This window comes from Haliaeetus leucocephalus, unplaced genomic scaffold, assembly GCF_000737465.1.
Source record: "Haliaeetus leucocephalus isolate CR32 unplaced genomic scaffold, Haliaeetus_leucocephalus-4.0 Scaffold215, whole genome shotgun sequence".
Lineage (NCBI taxonomy): Eukaryota > Metazoa > Chordata > Aves > Accipitriformes > Accipitridae > Haliaeetus > Haliaeetus leucocephalus.
In genome coordinates, this window is record NW_010972651.1 from 388,146 (window position 1) to 396,461 (window position 8,316).

Here is an 8,316-nt window from a genome sequence, read left to right on the forward strand (position 1 = left end):
CCGCCCCCCGCCCGGCGGTTATAGGGGCTGGGGTATAGATATGACCTGGCTATAGCTGAGGGGGCTGTGACCCCTCCGTGGCTATAGGGGCTGGGGTATAGGTGTGCCCCTGCTATACGGGAGGGATTTGTGATCCCCCTGGCTATAGGGGCAGGAGTGTAGGTGTGCCCCGCCTGTAGCTGAGGGGGCTGAGACCCCCCCTGTGGGTATAAGGGGTGGGACACAGCCAGAGTCTCCTATAGAGAGGGGATCTGGGAGCCCCCACTACAGGGGCTGGGACACAGTCAGACCCAGGCTATAGGAAGGGGGTGTGAGACCCTCATCCCCCAAGCTATAGGGGCTAGGACATAGATATTCCTTGACTATAGGGGTGGGAGCTGGGACCTTCCTCCCCAGCTGTAGGGGCTGAGACATTGGCTGGACCCTAGCTATAGGGCAGGGGACTGGGGACGTCTCCATCTACAGCCACTGGAGCATAGAGTGGGCAACACTCTTACCCCACTCCAGCTATAGGGGCCAGGATACAGTTGGCTCTACCCCAGCTATAGGAGAAGGGCTGGGAATACCCACCCCCAGCTCTCGGGGCTGGGGCCGTAACCCATCTATAGGGGGGGAGCCAGCAGGCGGTGGTGCCCCTCATGCATTTCTGCTGTGATACAGAATTAATTGACCCGAGCGCATGCTCATTCTCAGCCTCACCCCAGACTGTTTCCCTGCAGCCCTAAGACCCACAGGGCATCACTGCTGACCCCACGGGTCAGCCTTGCCATCACCAGATGGAAAGGGAGGGTGTGATGCTCCAGTGGTCTCCAACTGGAAGGGATTCCCGGCTGCAAACCATTCCTGCCACTCTTCTCCAAGACCTGGATGATGGTTTTGTTGCATTTTTTTTAATCAAAGCTCTGCTTGGGTGTTGTTGTGACCCAGCTCGTCACCGGGCTGATTCACCTCCGAGCTCATGTGCCCGTGCCTGGGGTCCGGGCCTCCCCAGCACCCTCGTGAATCGGCGATCGTAGGGTGCCCGGGGCAGATCACGGCAGGAGAAAGTGCCTGTTGCCCAGCCGCGGGAAACACCCAGGAGCAAAACCCCTGGGAAGCCGCCGCCAAGCTCTGCTCGGGTGTCTCCCCACCATCTCCCTGGTCCGGGGGGGCTGCAAAAAACTTCGTGCATTAGCCCTAAGCCCCAAGCAGGCTGTGGGTGCAGGGTTTCTCCTTATCTTTGGTTTGTGGCGGAGGTGCAGCCAGGGTTCTGCTCTCAGGGCGCCTTTTGGGGCCAGCTCTGGCTGCGCAAAGGCATTTTTTGGTGCCGTTTGATTTATTTGCAGTGGTCGGCATGGGAAATAAACTCAGTTGGGGGGTTGGCTGGGCAGGTCCCTGCCCGAGCATCCCAGGCTCTGCCAGCCGCACGCTTCCCGCGGGGCCAGCACCGGCCAGACACGCAAGCCCAGGGCCGTGGCCAGGGCCCCGTGGCCACCAGGTGGCACCAGGCTCCCACGGAAGGGTGGCCCAGGCGAACCCACGCACCCCTCCCCCGGGCACCCCACGGCCATGAGCCCTTCACCCTCCCGGGCATCCCTCGCTCACTGTCAGCCCCAAGCTCCAGCCAGCCTTGCAAGAGCAGAATGAGTCCCTCCCTGGCACTAGAGCCCCACTTGGCTAATGAGGGTCACTTGGCCAATAAGGGTCACTTTGCTAACGAGGGTCCCTTGGCTAATGCGGACCAGGGCCCCTGGGGCCACCAGCACCAGCCCGGGGTGCCCCTGGCCCCCGGGGGCTCTCTGTGCACCCTCCAGCGCTGCCGTCCTGCTCCTCAGGCCCTTTGGCTTTACAGAGCCCAGCGGGATGGGAGCAGGGGTCAGGGCGGCTTTTCGGGGGGCAGAGCCCCCAGCATCTCCGGCTGAGCAAGTGAAGCTCAGGGGCTGCTCTGCGAGGGCGGCTGCAAGGAGACCAGGAGCTACCTGACTTCACAGGCTCTGAGATCCCACCTGGGGCTGGGGCAGCACGGCAGGAGCCGGGACACCTTGCTGGGGAGACAAGGGCATGAGGCGAGAGCGGTGGGGCATGGAGAGCAGAGCAGGGCTATTAATACACATTTTCCCGTGATGCTCTGGCACAATTTTCAGAGCCAAAGCCGGAGGGATCTCCTGGCCAATGTAGCCTGGGTTTGTCCCTTCCATGCTCTGCTGTCCCCTGGTCCCCAGAACTGCTGTAGTCACCCACCGCTGTCACTTCAACAGCACCGTGACATGCTGCTGGAGCATTGTCTCCATCTGCCCTTGGGTGGTGGCAGTGGAGAGGGAAGCTGCCTCCATCCCTGCCCACTGCCTGGCTGCATCAGCCCTCTCCTAAGCATCTTCTCTGCCTGGGTTATCTAATGACTACGGCAGAGCATTTAAATGTCACTCCACTAAAGGGAGCAAGGTGTCCGGGGAGGGGAGAGCTGGGTGAGACAGGATGGGAGAAACAGGAGCAAAACAGTATCGATTTCTAGCCAATTATCACTGTTATCAAAGCAGCGCAATTAAAGGATGAGGACACATTTCCAATACCCTGCCTGCCCCTCTGAGGCCAGACACTGGTTCGTCAGCTCGGCCGCACACACACATCTGCGTGCACGCAAGTACTTAACGTCTGCACATGCGTGCCCGTGTACACTTGTAGCACATGCATGTGCATGCAAACACACACACGCAGCCGCGCAGGCGTCCTCAGCTTGCCAGCGTCTGCTGAGCTTGTTTTCCCTGCGGAGTTAATCTCCCCAGCCCGCTTCACTGCCTCGTTTTTCTGTGCAGCCAAGATGTGCCTCCATCTGGCTCTCACTGAGCCCAGGGAGGGTGGAGGGCTCTGGGGACGGCTGGCAAAGCACTGCCGGGGGCTCTCGCCCGAAGAGGAGCCAAAGCCACAGGAACTTGGCTCGTTTCTCATCCTCAGGGTCCTCTGTAAAATGTCTTCTCCCCACATGCCCATCCCTCCTTCTCCCTCCTCCTCCTCGCTGCCCCAACTTGCAGAGGCTGGGTCCAACCCTGTTGCACCCCAGGGCTCTCCCAAGCTGCCAGCTGGATGCTTGCCCTACGGATATTTGGTTTCTTATGCTCTTGCAGGATGAGCGACGGAGTCACACAGCTCTGAATTACACTATTTACATCCCATTGCTGGCGGGCAGCATTTGGGAGCACCGAAGATGCCAGTAGGGACCAGACCCCTGGCTCAAAACATGTGCCGTGGCCCAGTGCGATAATGTGGATTACACAGGGACAATACCTGCAGCGTGGGCCTTGAGATGTGGCAGGAGCTTTGCATGTGGTTTCCAGCATCGGGAGGATCAGATGCCTCCACCCCCAGAGGCAAACCCAAAGCCAGGATCAATCCCTGGTTGAGCAGACCCCAAATCACCCCCATCCCAGCCTCGTCCCCAGGGGCTGTACTACCCGCTGTCCGGCAGCACAGCTCAAGAGCAGCATCTCCAGCAGCCGCCCCAGGAGATGCTCCCAGAGTGGCGGGGAATGAAGGACAGTATCTGGGCTCAGGTCATATTGCCTGGGAAGGAGTTTAAACAGAAAACCACGGAGGCCAACAATGGCAGGAGCCCTGTGCTCCTCATGCAGCCAGCCACCCTCCTCCCGCAGCTCAGGAGCCCCGTGCTGGCTCTCACTGCTGAGCATCACCCCTTCCCCAGGGGACGAGCAGGATCTGAGCCCTGACACCCTGCCCTGTCCATGGCCATCGCCGTCTCCCTCTCCCCCAGCGCCCAGCCCCTGCTCTGGTCCAATCTTGCACAGCTAACACATTAACCCAGTGCTGCGCCAGCCCCTGGCCGCAGCGCCCCACGCTCCCTGCCTGCATGACACACATCTGGGGAAGAAGAGAGGTGTAGGGGGGGCATAAAACCTTTTAATAGGCTCAGTGGGTTAGAAACCCCCTTGCAATTACCACCTTCTCCTTGTCCAGTGCACACAAAAGGCTCTCCAGGGTGCTGGGCATGTTCCTGACAAACCGAACGCAGCCACGGAAGCCAGGGGGAAAGAACGGACGCGGGAGCCCTTTCAGACACTGCTATTCGGCTGCAAACTGCTTAATTTCCTGAACAAAATGATATTTTTGTTGTTGTTGTTGTTTTGATGGAAGGACGGCACCTTTTTGGCATGGTACAATCCCAGGGCTATTCATCCGTCGCCACAGCAACAAGCTCCATCAATGGCCATCCGAGATTGCGGATGATTAGAGACAACATGTAAAAGGTGGAAGATGCTGGGCACCTCGCAAACCTCATCTTCCCAAATGACTTGAATTATCCTCATTATTTCTCCCCGGCCAATTCTTTCCCCAGTCCGTGGGAGACGTCGCTGTTATATAAACACGGGAAGAGCCGAGTTATGAGAGCGGGCAGAGGAGAAGGCAACAGTCCCTTCTGGTGGGGGCTGACCTGGAAAGCTCATGACATGGAGTATGAAACCCTCCAAGATGCTCAGGGAGCTGCAGACATCTCCCACACCTGGGGTGGGCATTGCTCAGGGCTGCAGAGGAGTGAGACCACGCTGCCATTGGAGCAGTGGGGAGCATGGCCAAGCTTTGGGGTAGGGTGGCCACAACCTCTGCTTGTCCCCAGTCCTGCAGGACCTTGCATCCTCCTGCGGCTCTGCCTTGAGCTGTGTTGCTCCATCTCAGCGACACGGTGGGGAGCTTCAAGTCAGTTTGCTCTTGGAGCCCTTCAGGGACCCAGCCCATCACCACCACATATTTTGGGGGTAAACCAGAGGAAAACAAGTTGCTGGAGCCTGGTGAAGGTGTGATGCATCCCAGTGGATGGGCTTCCTGTGGTAACGATGTCCGCAGGGCTGCGCTGAAGCATGGCAGCTGTGAAACTTTAATGCCCGCCTGCAATATTCATGGTGCTTTCGATGGCAAGGCGGGAATTGCACTGAATGGCCTGAATATTTCATGGGTGGCTTTGCGCTGGGATTTCGGGGAGGGTTTCCTCCACTGCCGCCACATCCTCACCCTGCCGCAAGGTCCGAGCCATCGGGTGTGGAAAAAGGGTGATGATACCCTAATTTACAGCCAAAGAGTCCTACAAAAATAATCTGGGGGTGTTTCGGCCCTGTCTGTGATGGGAGGAGCAGACATGTCCTTCTGGGCATCCCTCTGCTCCGGGGCAGAATGGGAGACCCTGGGTGTGGGACTGGGGGTCTCTGACACAACCTTCCAAACTGCCTTCGGTGGATGCACCCCACCTCGGGTCCCAAAGCACCGTGTGGGTGGCCTGGAGTGCTCCCCCCGGGCTGGGCTGTCCTGGGGTCACTGTGAGACATGGGGACAGCAGCTGTCCCCAGTCCTGTCCTCCCTGGCCATTGCAGGGCTGTCCCCCATGGCAAGGTGGCATGGGAGGTGACGGCCGCCAGGGTGGTTGGGATCCAGGTCAGCTCTCCATCTGTGCATCCCTGCTGCAAGCCGGGGTGCTCGCAGCCGGCGTTACGTGGGATCCTGATCCAAATTGAGTCAGCCCAGGTGGGCACGAGGTCCCCAGACCCCACAGCCAGCCCATGACATGGCAGCAATGGGGGAGGTGACAGCAAGAACACGCTGCTCTAGCGCAGCCCCCTGTCCTCCAGCTCCCTCAGCCGGAGAACTTCCCAAGCAGCTCCCTGCCCGCTTTTCTGTGGCTTTGGGGGGCTGCTGGGGGGCTGACTGCCTCTGAAGCTCCCTTAAGTGGAGCCCCGGTGGGCAGCAGACCCCCCAGGTCCCACGGCAGGGACAGGGATGCTGCAGCCTGATGGGGCTCAAGCACCCGCGTGGCTCAGATGATGCCCCAGAAAACCTGTCTCTGCTCAGGCAGACCCCGGCATCGTGCATGTCCCCGCCTCACTCTGTGCCTCATTTTCCCCACTGCACTCTGGGGATGAGCTGTCCCTCCGGACATTTTGCAGGGAGTCGTGGCCACCCTCCAGGGCCACAGGCAGGAGAATGGGATATGGGTCAGGTCCTGACCTCCACCAAGGGACAGACCCCAGCCCCGAGCACAGTGCTGGAAGGGGCAGCCAAGGGACACACTCACCCATCGTTTTCTCCGTCAAACAGAGAGGCAGGAGGAGGCCAGGCATGGGTGCCTTCCCCTGGCTCAGCACCCCAGGGGCCAGCACCTGGCAGGATCAGCTTTGCCTCCCCTCTCTGGCAGGATGCTGGGGTCCATGCTGGCTCCTGGCCAGGGCTCATCCCCTCACCATCGGTCCCTGACATGTCCCAGGTCCCCCCACCTGCCCCCGGCTCCCTGGCTCCCCTTTTGGGTTCCATCCGCTCCCCAGCAGCCCCAGCAGCCGATGGGGAGGATGGCCAAAAGCAAGACAAGCCCTTTGCAGGGAGCTGTGGCTCTGATCAGTCTAAATTGGAGCCGATAATTAACAGCAGCAAAGGAGATCAATAAGGGAAGCGGCTGGCGGTGCAGCTGGGGCCAGGGACAGCGAGGCTGGGACCCCTCCTGCTGCCCGGAGGGCCCGTGGAGTCCCACTCTGGCACCCTGCAGCACCGCAATGCCGGCTCTCTGCTCTCATCTTGCATCCTTAGAGGAGGAGGATGGGAGATGCACGTGCAAGGGCTTAGCCAGATCCCACAGGGAGCCCATCAGCAGGCTGGGGGTGGCGATGGGGGGGCACCCTCCTATTCCACAGACCCCAGGCCATGCGGGTGACAGAGACAGAGCCAGCACTCCAGGTCAGGGAGCTTCAGGGTGGGAGAAGGAGTTAATTCCTACACCGAAAAGCTCTTTGCCGGCATTTCGTCTCTAATGGAAGAGTCATGTCGGATTAGTGGGCGGCCGCGCGAGGCGCCGAGCGAGCGCCCTGCCTGCCGGCACCCGGCCCCAGGGAGAGCCAGGGAAGCCATGCGGAATGGCAGATCTGGGCCACTGTGCCAGCACCGGTGGGGGACGCGCTGCGGCGGGGACCATGGCCGAGGGCGGGCGCGAGGAGCCCGCCACAGTGAGCTTTCACACCAGTTTTTGTCCCCGTCGTGGTGTCTCAGCATCTAGCCGTGATGCATCCATGGAGCTCTGGGGATGCTTTTCCTCTATTCCCATCCAGCCTGGAGAAAATGGGGTTCAGGAGCAAGGACACCCCAAACCATCGCAGCACAGCAGCTCTGGTGAGCAGCTGGGCGTTCTCAGCCACGCTCCCTGCGCCTCTGCCGCTGCAATCCAATAGCCAAGGGTGAGCGATGCCGGGCTTGTGGAAAGTGGGTCAGGCACATTGGACACCATGTGCTTCACCTCCCCTTTCACACTCCTTATCGCAGCCCTGATGGTAAATAAACAAGCCTGTCTCCCCAGCAACCCAGGGCCGTGCCGGGAGCGGAGTCCAAGGTGAGCTGTGGTGCCAGCGATGGGAGCCAGCCCAGCCAGCCAGAACCCAGCGGATGAGCAATAACCCCGAGCCCATCGGCACGGCACGGGGAGCGGGGTCTGCCCAGCAGCCAGGAAGCACCATCCTGGGCACCGGCATCGTGGGTGGGGTGGGAAAGGTGGAGAAGACCCATTTCTCGGTGTGATGCCGCCTCCGCAAAGGGCACTGAGTTCCCCAAAGCTCCTTGCTGGTTCTGGCAGAGTCAGAGATTGGAAAACTGGAAAATGGGAATATTTGCCACCAAAAAGCACAGTAAGGTGTTCAGGGCACCTTTAGGTTGAGCTTGTCTTTGAGCTGGGCTCCCTCGGGTCCCTGGTAGCAGGAGCAATGGCTATAAGCGTCAGAGCATCCCTGACCCACTGACCCATAAAAATGAGGCATCCTGGAGGGGCTGCACCCTGTATCATCTGTCCAAGCATCCCCCTCTGCAAGTAACCCCAGTGGCTCCTCCTGGGCAGGGCTGGGCCACCATGACCCCCTCCCAGCTGCTTAAATCAAGCAGAGCCCTTTGTTTTCTGCTTTCATATTATTTAATTCTCCTCTCCTCACTTGCACTGCAGGGGCAGTGGCTAAGCCTGGGGCTTTGCTAAGCTAGGATCGCATTAAAAGAACAGAGAGGAAGAGAGTTTCTGGTACTAAGCTGCTTGCGGTAACAGAGATGGATTTAAGGAAACTGCTCCCATAGCGATATTATTGCCCAAAAGCACCCAGCTCGGGGCAAGGCAGCTGGGGATGCAGGGAAAAGCCCCAGGCTGGTCCCCATCGGGATACAGCGGCACCGGCACCAGCACCACAGGACTGGGGGGTTTTGCCTGAGGCCACCCGATGAAGTCCCATGGGGCTGTAGCTGGGACTGGGACCAGTCTGTTTGGTGCTGGGCAGGGGGAGCGGGCAGCGGTGGGTGGCTCACCTGGGCTTTGGCTGT